An 11,658-nucleotide genomic window follows, 5' to 3' on the forward strand; every position below is an offset into this window, starting at 1 on the left:
AATGTTGCAAATTTGATTTAAAACTAAAAATCTTTAAAATTTTTTCTTATTTTATTTTTCTTATTCACTTAAAAATATGAATTAAGGGAATTCTCATGTGTGTGAAAACAAACACACAGTGTCACACAGTTTTTATGCAATCTATCTATCTATCTATCTATCTATCTATCTATCTATCTATCTATCTATCTATCTATCTATCTATCTATCTGTCTGTCTATCCCATGAACTATTGCACCACTCAGTCATTTTGCAGTGTACATATTTGTATTGTATATATTTATATTTTCTATAATATCTCTTCACACTCTTCTCTTCAGATTTTATTGTATATAAGATAATATTTTATGTTACTGTTAGATTTCTCTATTTATATATAAGATATCTGACCTGCAGTTACTTGCTATCTATCTATCTATCTATCTATCTATCTATCTATCTATCTATCTATCTATCTATCTATCTATCTATCTATCTATCTATCTATCTATCTATCTATCCATCCATCCATCCATCCATCCCTTCTGAATCCAGGCTGAGTTTTATTGTGAAGGTCTGATGAGTTGACTTCCTGTTGTGAGTCATGGCTCTGGTCTGTGTCCTGGTGCTTTTGGTCTCCGGCTCTCTGCGCCTCCGCTCAGTCAAACCAGCAGCTGCTGCCGCTTCACTTCACATCAGCAGGTAAGACTCGTGTGTGAGTGTATGTGTGTGTGTGCGTGTTTGTGTGTGTGTGTGCGTGTGTGTGTGTTCAGCAGCGCGGTTTGTCCCCAGGTGTGTTTGTGTGTTTCACTGTGCTGTTGTTCGCTGAAGTTTGCGCACTTGTGTAAATGTGTAATTAGCGGAAAATTTGCCTTTGCGCGTAAAGTTTGTGCGCAATCCGTGATGCGGTGACGTGGAGACATAGGAGTGTTTTCGCGGCTGTTTTTTGGCATGTGAAGGCATCCGTCCTCTGCAGTGGTCGGGCAGAGCAGAGCATCCCCTCGGTGTGTGTATGTGCGTGCGTGCTTGCTTGCTTGCGTGCGTGCGCGCGCTGGATTGCAGTGGGAAGAGCAGCCATGTGTTACGGAGAGATGTGGAGCACATCAGGCGGGTTGCAGAGCCGGACTCAGGCCCGGAGCAGGACCAGAACGGGTCAGACCGGTACTGAGGAGGGTGTCACTGCTCGCTCCTTCCTTTTTTTTTATTTTTGTTGCAGTCAAACCAACAACAAAACCACTTCCTATTAAAAGCCGCGAGTCCATCACAGCGTGTAAACAGCAACACCTCAGCCAACCCCTCTGTGCGAACTTCCCGGAGCAGAAAGCAGAAAGCTCCAGTCAAACATGAGTTCTGCCTGGATCTCTCCATGGAAACCGCCTCACACTTGGATATTTCCTCCTTCACTTACTGTCTCCTCGAAATGACATTTACATCAGGTGTCAGTTCATCCAGTCCAAACTAATGCAACTAATGTGTGTGTGTGTGTGTGTGTGTGTGTGCGTGTGTGCTGCTGTTCTCCTCACTCATATAAAAAGGGTGTGGACAACGAACAGAAATAAATCTTTCTCCTGAAGTTTTAAGGAAATAAAAACTGGTCAGTTACTGAAGCAGTTTCAGAGTCAGGACGCAGGTTTGGTTCCTGGTGAGGAGTTGATGCGTTTACCTTCACTGGACGTTGTTTTCAGCTCCATTTCTAACTTTTAAGGAGGCGATACACAGTAATACGTCATCCAGAGTTTCTCACCCAGAAAATTATACCCGAGCTGATGTGGTTAATCACCCACATCCTGACACGTCTTATCTGGTGATCAGCTGTAGATGAAGTCTGAAGAAAAGTCACACACGTGTTAAAAGTGTAAGAAGAACTTCTTCCTTCAAGGTTTAATTTTATATTAATGAGTTAGAGTGGAGCTGGTGTGTTTTCCTCTGTACTGATGAATGGACTTCACACTGAGTCAGCCTGCGGTTTACAGACTTTAAGAATAAGAGGAACTCTGTAATAATGATGCGTTTGTTTCCAGACAGAAAGTCAGTAGCACTTTGTACAGAAGCTGAAACACAATCTGCCGTGTTTGTGCTGAACGTCTGTGAATCATGTCAAGGGGAACGTGGCTGCAAACTGATGTCAGGTGTTTATAAAAATAAAGACAAACACACTTTCACAGAGATGCATGTTTTCTTCAGGTCGGTGGCGCCAATGCACAGAGGGCAGGGATGTTGATTCGTGGTCATTTCCGGGTCATTCTGAATCTACTGTTGCTCATTTTGAATTTTTGTGGTAATTTTGTTTGTCTTTCTCGTCCTTAACTTCCCAAAAGAAATGTTAACAGCCTCTTCAGACGGAGCAGTTGAGTTTAATAACCTTGCAGTGCTTCATCTGTCAGTCTGCAGAAAAGTCCCTTTTTCATTGTGTTGTGTTGCAATGCTGCGTGTCGTCCTGATGAAAGACGTCTGAGGTAACAACACAGCCGGTTTGAGGGCATGAGGTGATTGTTGTAATATGACAACAGACAGGAAGTCCAGGTCTGAAAATAAGGGAATTACATTTTCATTGAGAGGCCTTCCTGAGATCCCGTCTCTTATTTCAGTTGTTTATTCAGTTGTGTGTTTTAGAGACACGCTCCGTCAGGGTTCGGTCATGAATTCAGGACTTGGTTGACTCACCTACTCGGTTCAGTGGAGACTAACTAATGGGTTTGGCTCTAGTCTAGTGTTATACACAGGTAGGATACTCTGTGTGTGTGTGTGTGTGTGTGTGTGTGTGTGAGAGAGATTGCTTATTCATGTAATGGCTCTTCCAGCAAACAGTCGGCAGCATGGGAGTGCTTAATTGACTTTGCGGGTGTGTCTGTGCTTTTGTACCACACACACACACACCCACACCCACACACAAACACACACACAAACACACACACACACAGATAAGGACAGGACAGCTCAAGGGGCAGTGGGCGCGGTGGGAGAAGTTCAGCCTTTAATCAATATTATCTGCAGAAAAATGTCACGACTGGCAACAACAGACACACTGAAGCTCGAACACCTGATTCAATCACACAACGTCTGAGCTGCCGGAGAACAAAAGCCTCCTCTTGTGTTTTCTACTGTCGACTCCACAGGAGATTAATGAAAGACTTTAATCCTGGAAAAATACAAGTAAAAAGTCTTGAAGAAAGGTTGACTACACCATCAGAAGTGTGGGGCTGCGACGGCGTGATGCTGCTCTTACGGCCCCCACACCTCCGCCGTCAGTCTTTCCACCCTGATGATGAACCTTGGGCAGGGAGTTGCTTCGGTTGGTGCGGTCCAGCCCTGATAGTGGGTGATAAGATCCACATCCTCCCTAAGGTGTTGGACGGGGGTTCAGTACAGGCCAGTCAACTTGTGTCCACATACTTTAGGCCACTGGTGTAGCTGTAGACTTCACCTGTAATTCCCAAACCTGGAGACAGGCGCCTGTGACGTCTCAAATTATCACCTGTCGATCACGACCATGGAAAAGTCCTTGGAATCACAGTAGAGTGGCCAAAAGTATCTGGACACATGCCAGGAAGGAGTGTCTTCAAAACAGGGATGTACAGCCCCACCCCAAACAATGACATGTGTCCACATACTTTTGGCCACCACAAAACAAAGCAATAACTCAACAGGTGATTGGTAGAAAGTGAGAGAGAGAGAGAGGGAGAGAGAGTTTAATACTGAAGATAATTAAGTAAATCATTTTATATTTTCAAAAATTAAATAAAATTCTTGTTTCTGCCCGTGTACGTAAACCTGATGTGACAGTGTGTCTCAGGGTTAAAGAGATTACTGTGTCACCAAAAGGTCACAGGTTTGATCTTCACTGCAGCCATGTGTCGTGTTAGATTAACTCTCAGTCACACCCCCACACTTCATCGTGTCAGGATGTGAAGAGGCTGCGGTCACATCAGCCACGTTCTATTTCTTCTTTGTGGATAAAATAAAGTGTTTAAACGCTCCTTCGATTGAATAACAGCTTAGCGTGTGTTAGCGTGTGTTTGAGCATGAGCAGCCTTTTTAAAAGTCAAGGGTCTGTCTCAATCTGCAGTCGAGCTTTTTAACCAGAGCAGCTGGTTTGTTGTTGCTGCGGGCGTCAAACAGCAGAAGACAAACTGCTGCGTCTGATACAGTCCAGAATCTCCTGGAGACCAGTAAACTGTAATGGCTGCGCACTCGCAGGACTGCAGACTGAGGTGTGCCACGCAGATCTCTGGAACAGTGTTATGTTCTTAAAATAGTTTAACTTTTATAGTCAGTAATCATAAAATTAGAGCTTTAAGATAACTGATATGGCTGTGAACACAGGCAGGAAGCAGAAGAACAGATTGCTGATTTAAAGCTCCTCCAGTGTAAAGGTCTGTGTCCATGTGTAGTGTGATTATAGATCAGCTCTAGCTTCTATATTAATACTGTGAAAGTATCAAAGCCTCAGTCCACAGAGAAATGCACACAGCCTGTATTCAGAAACTGAGCCTTAAAACCAGCCGTCAGGACTTCTGGAACTTTGTGATGTCACAACAAAGCAGTCACCAAGCCCCGCCCACCTGGACCCACCATCCAAACCTTGCAGGATTTGGTTTCTCTGAGTGTTTTTAACTGAAATCTGCTTTATTTTTATTGGATCACTCAGAAAACAGTCAGCCAATCAGAAGAGAGGATCAGAGCCGCCTCCTCTTCTGTTGCTAGGTGACGTCTAGTGGTCATAGTAACTATGACCGGAGGGAAAAGTGTCGGTGACGTAGTATAAAACAGAGACAAGGTTGTGGTGGATGGATGATTATGACTCAGGAACCAGCAGTTTCTGTCATCAACGACTGTGTAACCATGACAACAGAGATCATCACACGTTGAGAAAGAACTTATTTTAACCAAAATCAAGATCTTTCCCTAAACCTAACCAAGCCATTACCGTTATTATTGTCACCACGGCAACGAACGGTACGCTGCTCTCGGTACGGTCGCGTGTTGATTATGGTAACCGTGACAACCGAGGTCCGGCACACATGGTACAGCACCACAGCGCTTCAGTCATGATTTGTTCTGACACTTTTTTTACCTTTTTTAAAGTGTCAGAACAGTTTTTGGGAAACGGATCAGCTGATTCTGATCTGACGCTGTTTTTACTCCCGTTTGTCTGTTTGGGAATTTAGCCGTGACACATGAGCTTCCTCCTGCTGCTTATAATGTTATAATGGTGATTGGGGAGTGTACACTGAATGCCACAAATGTCTCAGTAAATTGGACACACACACACACACACACACACACACACACACACACACACTGTTGTTGTGCCACAGGTTTGGCTGGTGTAAAGGTCTGAGTTGAGTCCTGTTGTTGCGGATCTGGAGATTACGATCAGATACCAGGAGGAGTCTTAACGTCGGGTAGAAATCAGGCGTCTGTGTTACCTGACCGTCCACTCGCTCTTACACACACACACACACACACACACACACACACACACACACACAGTAATACACAAAATGTACAGCACAAGAAAGAGGAAGTGTGTTGCAAGCTGTCAGTCACATGGTGCAGGATGATGTCAGGCTGCGTTCATCAAACTGTGCCGTGTTGTAGACAGACGACAGACCGGTCAGGATGCTGTTTTTGTTCGTGCTGGAGATGGACACCGCCACAGCTCCCAGTACAGAAACTGGAAACCAGTAAAGAAAGTCTGAAACACAGATTCTGTTTTTCTTGAAATCACTTCAAACAGCAGAAATGCAGAAGTTTTGCCCCTGATGAAAGAGGATGATTGTGAAACAGTATTAACTCTCCACATCCGACACAGGAGCCCGAGATCGTAAAACATGTTTTACTGAGGATGGAAATAATATCTGCAACTAGTGGAGATGTTTATGCAACAGGCCTGAAGCTGCAGCCTGGCTCCCTTTTGGGGAAACGTCACTTTCCTCCAGAGGGAAATATCTCAGCACGACTTTAACATGAGACAAAAACCTTTGTCCTCCCTCCTTCTGAAACTGTGACACTCCCCAGAACTGGAAATACAAGGTTGGGTGAAGTGAACTCTTCTTCTTCTCTGAATACTTTTACTGCTTCGAATTCTTGAGTCCATTTTTAGTTTCTGTGGTTTTGGGGAAAAGGTTATCTCCACTTGGTCTTCTGCAGAGTGAGACTGCGCCACTGCAGAAATTAGATTGTGTTTTAGTGAATTAATGAAGTTCGAAGTAAAAGATTAAAGCGTGAAACGAAAGAACCGTCATGGTCGACGGACACATCAGTGAATCTAGTGACAAAAAGTTGAATTTAAAACCTTTTAATATTTAATCCACTTATTAATCATCATCTAAAGACAGAATGGTGTGACACTTAAAAACCATCCTTTCCTGCTTGGATCTAGTTTTGGTTTTATATATTTATGGTTTTATTTTCAGATTTCTGTCTTTGAGATTTCTACATTCGCCCCGACACAGCGGAGGTGAATCGAACACAGACTCTCTCAGGTGTGAATAAAAGGTCGAGCTCGCTGTGTATCCCACAGGTGCAGTTTGTCTGTGCTTGAATGAGACCTGGTCCCAGATTCACGTGGTAAATCTGATTAAACACAAATCAACTTAGAAATCTGCAGCATGTCAGACCAAACTGATTTAACCCACGGATTTTGACACAGGGAGATTTGGGACTGGACGGAGGTTATTTATTTGGTCGTATGGTTTTCTGTTTATTCATGAAGGGGTGATTGTCTGCAGTTTATTTGTCGGGCAGAGGAAGCTCTTCTTGTTTTATTCTTCCCTTGTGAGATTTAAAGTAAACTTTCACTTCTATATTTAATCTTTCATTTACTACTTTTAGCAGCTGTTACAACCATTTATTACCTTACGCTCACAACACATGATTCCAGGAGTTAAAACCAGCTAATGTTGAATGTTGTTTAAGTTAGTTGGGCCACAATCTTTCCACATTCCCTCAAGCGACTTTACAGGTACTTTATCATGCGTGTGTTGTGTTAAATATCACAAACCAGCTGATTCAGCCGTGGATGTATGAGGAGACATGTTGATGGTCGTCTGTGTGAACCGATGAAGTGAAACTCTGAATGTTTTTAGTTTTTCTCCCACTAAGATTGTTGATCTTGTGTCAGTGGTTGCTGCAGCTGACAGAGGTGACCAGTAGGCGGCAGCGTCACACTGCGTCTCCAGAGTGTGGAGGTTAATAAGCGTAGTTCTGTCTCTGCTTCTCGTTAGAGGCGTTACCTTGAGGATGTTAGAGGAGGTTTAATTAGTGTTTTTTCTGTGAGTCACCGGCCTCCTGCTGCACAGACACAGTGCAACGTGTTAAACCCTGAAAAAACCTGTTTGTGCTGAAGGGAAATGATCTAATCACCTCATTGTTCTGGACGGAGATTTCCACAGATGACACTATACACAGCATGTTGGAGGAAAAGCAGCTTTCTTCCAAAGAAAAGCAGCGGACGGGCGAAGCGTGGTCACGGTCCGAGCGCTGTAAGGTCAGCCAGGATCAATCGTCAAGGCGACAGTTGAGGATGATGATGGTGGAGCTGATGGCTTCGTAATGAGCGGCATTACAAAGACGAGCTGACACACAGTATTGATCAGGAGCAGGAAATGGCCAAGTGGCGTTCAGGAGTTAAACTCCGACTCCGGTTATCTTCTGTTTGTAAAAATGTGTTTATGTCCATGTTCCTTTTTATTAAACCAAGAGTTGTCTTTCTAATGTAATGTTGTTTAATTTTTAATATTCATAATACATTTCATTTCAATCACTTGTTCCTTGTTTTTAAATATTTTTCAAGTATTTTAAACTTTTACAGACGTTCAGTTTAAAAATGTTCTTATTTTTGGGCTTTGAAATTTATCCACAAACGATCACAACCACTTGTTTATTGTATGAAGCTGAAATATTTTCCCAGATACTGAAGTATTTCACATGATCCTGTGAATTTAGTTTTTTCCAGTCTGCAGCTCATGCAGCATCTGTCTTTTCATTAATATCATTCACACTTGTCGAGGGATGAAGTATTTCACACCACATTCATAACGAAAGCTGCAGAGAAAAACATGTGCTAGGATGAAATGTGGAGTAACAGGAGCAGTCTCTCTGTTTCCTATAAAATAACATCTGACAGGAAGCTGGTGTTTATCAACGGGCGGCTCTAGAAAGACGAAAGATTTAAAAACCCTGCAGAGTCCAGATCTGTCTGTAAACCCCGCTGTACATATTCACTTGTTTCCAGGTAACCGCTGGTGGTTGATAGTGTCATGAACCACGAGCTGCACTTGAACATGAACATTCACAGTACAAAAATAAACAGCAAGAAGATGAAAAATGTCCAAAAAGAAACATAAAATGATGCAAAATGATGAAAAACAACCAAAGAGAGATGAAATATGTTTGTATCCCCCGTTTAAAGGTCAAAGTTCAGGTTTTGAAGAACTTTACTTTGGGTGGATGCAGAGGAGAGGCAGGAGGGAGGGGGGCAGATTAACTAATGTGAGGGCACGATTTAGTAATTTCAGGGGATTAATGATTAATTTGAGGGAATTAAATTATGAAGAGAAGAAGAAAGTAGGAAATGATTTGTAGTTCATTCTGAGTTCAGGCTTCGTTCAGCTTTAAGCACAATCCCTTCAACCCATTCTCTCCAGTTAGTGAAAGATTTCTGTGTGTGTGTGTGTGTGTGTGTGTGTGTGTGTGTGTGTGTGTGTGTGTGTGTGTGTGTGTGTGCCACAGTGCTCACATGTGGGTGGGAGTCTGAATGCATTGGCCCTTCTCTGGAATGTCAACAATGAGTCATGTCGGCCTGTTGGCTCGTCTCAGGGAGGGGAGACGCTCACACACACACACACTCACACACACACACACACACACACACACACAGTCAGAAAAATCCTTCTGGTTCAGCCAGTTTCCTAACACAGTGTTCAGTCATAGGAACACTCGCACAGGTGTGTGTCACCTACCTGATACTGATACACCCTCTTCTCACTCCTCAGTCTCACCCTCACGTGTTGCTGTTACTGTACAACCTGTGACCTCCTCAGGTGACCGTGACCTCCAGGCCTCCGCACTCAGGTGGATTTGGTCTGGGCAGAGCAGCTTGTTTTTGTTTTGTGTAAGTTTTCAGGCATTTTCTCGTTTCAGCTTCTTGAATGTGAAGCTTTTCTGCCGTTTCCTGTGTTTTATATCACAGTAAACTGAACATCTTTGGCCTCAGGACTGTTGGTTGGAGTCACCTTGGACTTGTAACGGCAATTTATCCATTATTTTATATCATCTGGCAGACCGAACGATTAATGGATTAATGGAGAAAAAGCAATCTGCAGATTAACCGAGAGACACTGAGGGACAGTTAAAGTTTTATGTAAATGTGCTTGTTTGTTTTCTTTGCCAAGAGTCAGATGAGAGGCTCAAACCACTCTCTCATCAGTGTGTGCATAATGAAGGTGGAGCGGCAGCTTGGCATCGAGCTGAGGCATTAACGTCTCTGGCAGCAGCGTCAGGCTGCACAGTCAAATCTCTGCAAACACGCAGCAGCACGTCTGCTTTTCAGACCAGGACTCGCTTCTTCTTCTTCCACTGTGAACTGAAAGTGAACGATGACTCTTCCCTCCATCAGGGCGAGGCGGGAAATCTCCGTTTTTCCTCTGCGTGGTCGCTCAGTGGTGGAATCAGTTACCACATCGATCAGCAGCCGTTCTCTGTCTTTAGAAAAACTTCATGCAGCTGCAGCCCTGTGTCTCAAAGACTTTCCAAAAACCAGGAAATAGTCTGCTCCTGGCCAAGAAATAGTCCCACCCATCGATTAGCGAGCTTCAGAGTCGCTGTTTCCCCCCTGCTTCCAGTCTTTATGCTAAGCTAAGCTAACCAGCTAACTCTCAGTAAGAAAGTGAATAAGTTTGTTTCTCAAACTATTCATTTAATGATTGAGATCAATGTTTGGAGTCACGTTATCATCAGTGATTGATCGACTGATCGATCAGTAACGAGCCAAAATCAGTTCTCAGTTATTAAAATGTGAATTTCATAATTTTGCAGCGTTAATGTTGCACTGTTTTTAATCGATTAATCGATTGGTTTTTAAAGCGTCAGAAAATAGTGAAAAGTGTTGATTACAGCTCAGAGTTTGTTTTCTTTGTATTTGTTCTTTTCAAAATGACGTAAATGATTGATCGATTATATAAATGGATACATTTTCTGTTGATCGACTAATCAATGACCCGACTAATAGTTGAGTTTCCTGATAAGAGACAGAAAAAACCGCACTGACCACGTGGCTCCAGTGAAAACCTGAACTACTTGCCCCTTTAACACAGCCAGGTGCCTCAACCCCCCCTCCCCCCTCCCCTCTCATTGGCTGTCTTCAGGCTCCTCAATCCCCCTCGGGCCAATGGCGTGTCCTCCCTCCCCAGCAGTGTCCCGCCCCCCTCAGTCTTCCCCTCCTGTGGCCGAGGCTCCGCTGCACTCGGCTCTCAGCCTCCCAGACTGTGTGCGAGGGCTCAGTGCATGTGTGTGTGCATGTGTGAGAGTGTGTGTGTGTGAGAGCGTGTGTGTGTGTGTGTGTGAGAAGATTTAAAGAGAGAGAAAGAGAGAGAGAGAGAGAGGGGAAGAGCAGCTTCTTGATTTATTTAGAGTTTGTTTTCTGACGGAGAGACAGTTCAGGGAGGTGAGGACGTGATGATGATGATGATGATGATGATGAAGATGATGATGGGCTTCCCTCAGCCTCTGCGGGCTCAGGTCAGTGGATGGCGACGCTGCAGAGCTTCTGTCTGGTGTGTGTGTGTGTGTGTGTGTGTGTGTGTGTGTGTGTGTTCGCACAAGAAAAGGGAATTCATGCTCCTCCTACTATTGTATAATACAGAGTTCTCCAGTTCCCACACTGGCTCTGTGTGTGTGTGTGTGTGTGTGTGTGTGTTTAAGTTTTTGTAATGATCTTTTGTCTGTAAAGTATCAGAGCTGCATTGATTAGCTGACTGACAGAAAATTAATTAGCAACTATATTGATAATTGAATGATCATTTTCAAGCAAACATGGCAGATGCTTCACATTTGACGTTGAACTAGAAACGAACGAACTGCGAAGATTCGACTCCTGAAATGTAAAAACATGAGGATGAAGTCAAGGAGGTTTTAACGGACTTCATCACAAACACAACAACAACACGTGCACTGTGTGTTTTAGGATCATTTACAGGTTTATTGTCTGAGCTCCACTGATGTCCACGTGTTTCACACTGACACACGTTTATGAATCAGGATCTCTGGTTCATTCAGACGGTGATGTCATTAAATCAATGTAGTTTAAATCTGAGGATCAATACAAACGTCTCGTCTGATGCAGGAACCAACTGAAGTTCTGTTTTTATCTATTAAGTGACTTCAGATGAATCAATATCAGGACTGATTGATCACTGATGACCCAGAGTGTGTGTGTGTGTGTGTGTGTGTGTGTGTGTGTGTGTGTGTGTGTGTGTTTGGACTCAGCAGCCTGCCACCTGGTTGGCGAGTGATGCAGTGTGTGTGTGTGTGTGTGTGTGTGTGTCGGGGGGGTTGATGTTCCACACTGTACCCAATTAATGTGAGTGCTCACTGGGATGGGCATAATGTACAAACACACACACACACACACACACACACACACACACACACACACACACACACACACACACACAC

The 11,658-nt window shown here is 43.7% G+C and overlaps 1 protein-coding gene across 2 annotated transcripts in view; it reads left to right on the forward strand.

The window, feature by feature from the left end:
* Positions 1-659: 659 nt before the first annotated feature.
* The window catches only part of pld1b (phospholipase D1b), a 36,835-nt gene continuing 25,836 nt past the window's right edge, over positions 660-11,658 (forward strand). Inside the window, exon 1 of one of the 2 annotated variants that reach the window (XM_023396877.2) lies at positions 660-681. The gene's annotated coding sequence lies outside the window, so the exon portion shown is untranslated. Of the gene's footprint in view, positions 682-10,447; positions 10,723-11,658 lie in introns of those variants that run through there. The other variant, XM_023396876.2, reaches the window with a different exon arrangement.

The sequence above is a fragment of the Seriola lalandi genome, unplaced genomic scaffold, assembly GCF_002814215.2.
Source record: "Seriola lalandi dorsalis isolate HSWRI2012SDOR001 ecotype SW California unplaced genomic scaffold, Sedor1 jcf7180002054984, whole genome shotgun sequence".
Lineage (NCBI taxonomy): Eukaryota > Metazoa > Chordata > Actinopteri > Carangiformes > Carangidae > Seriola > Seriola lalandi.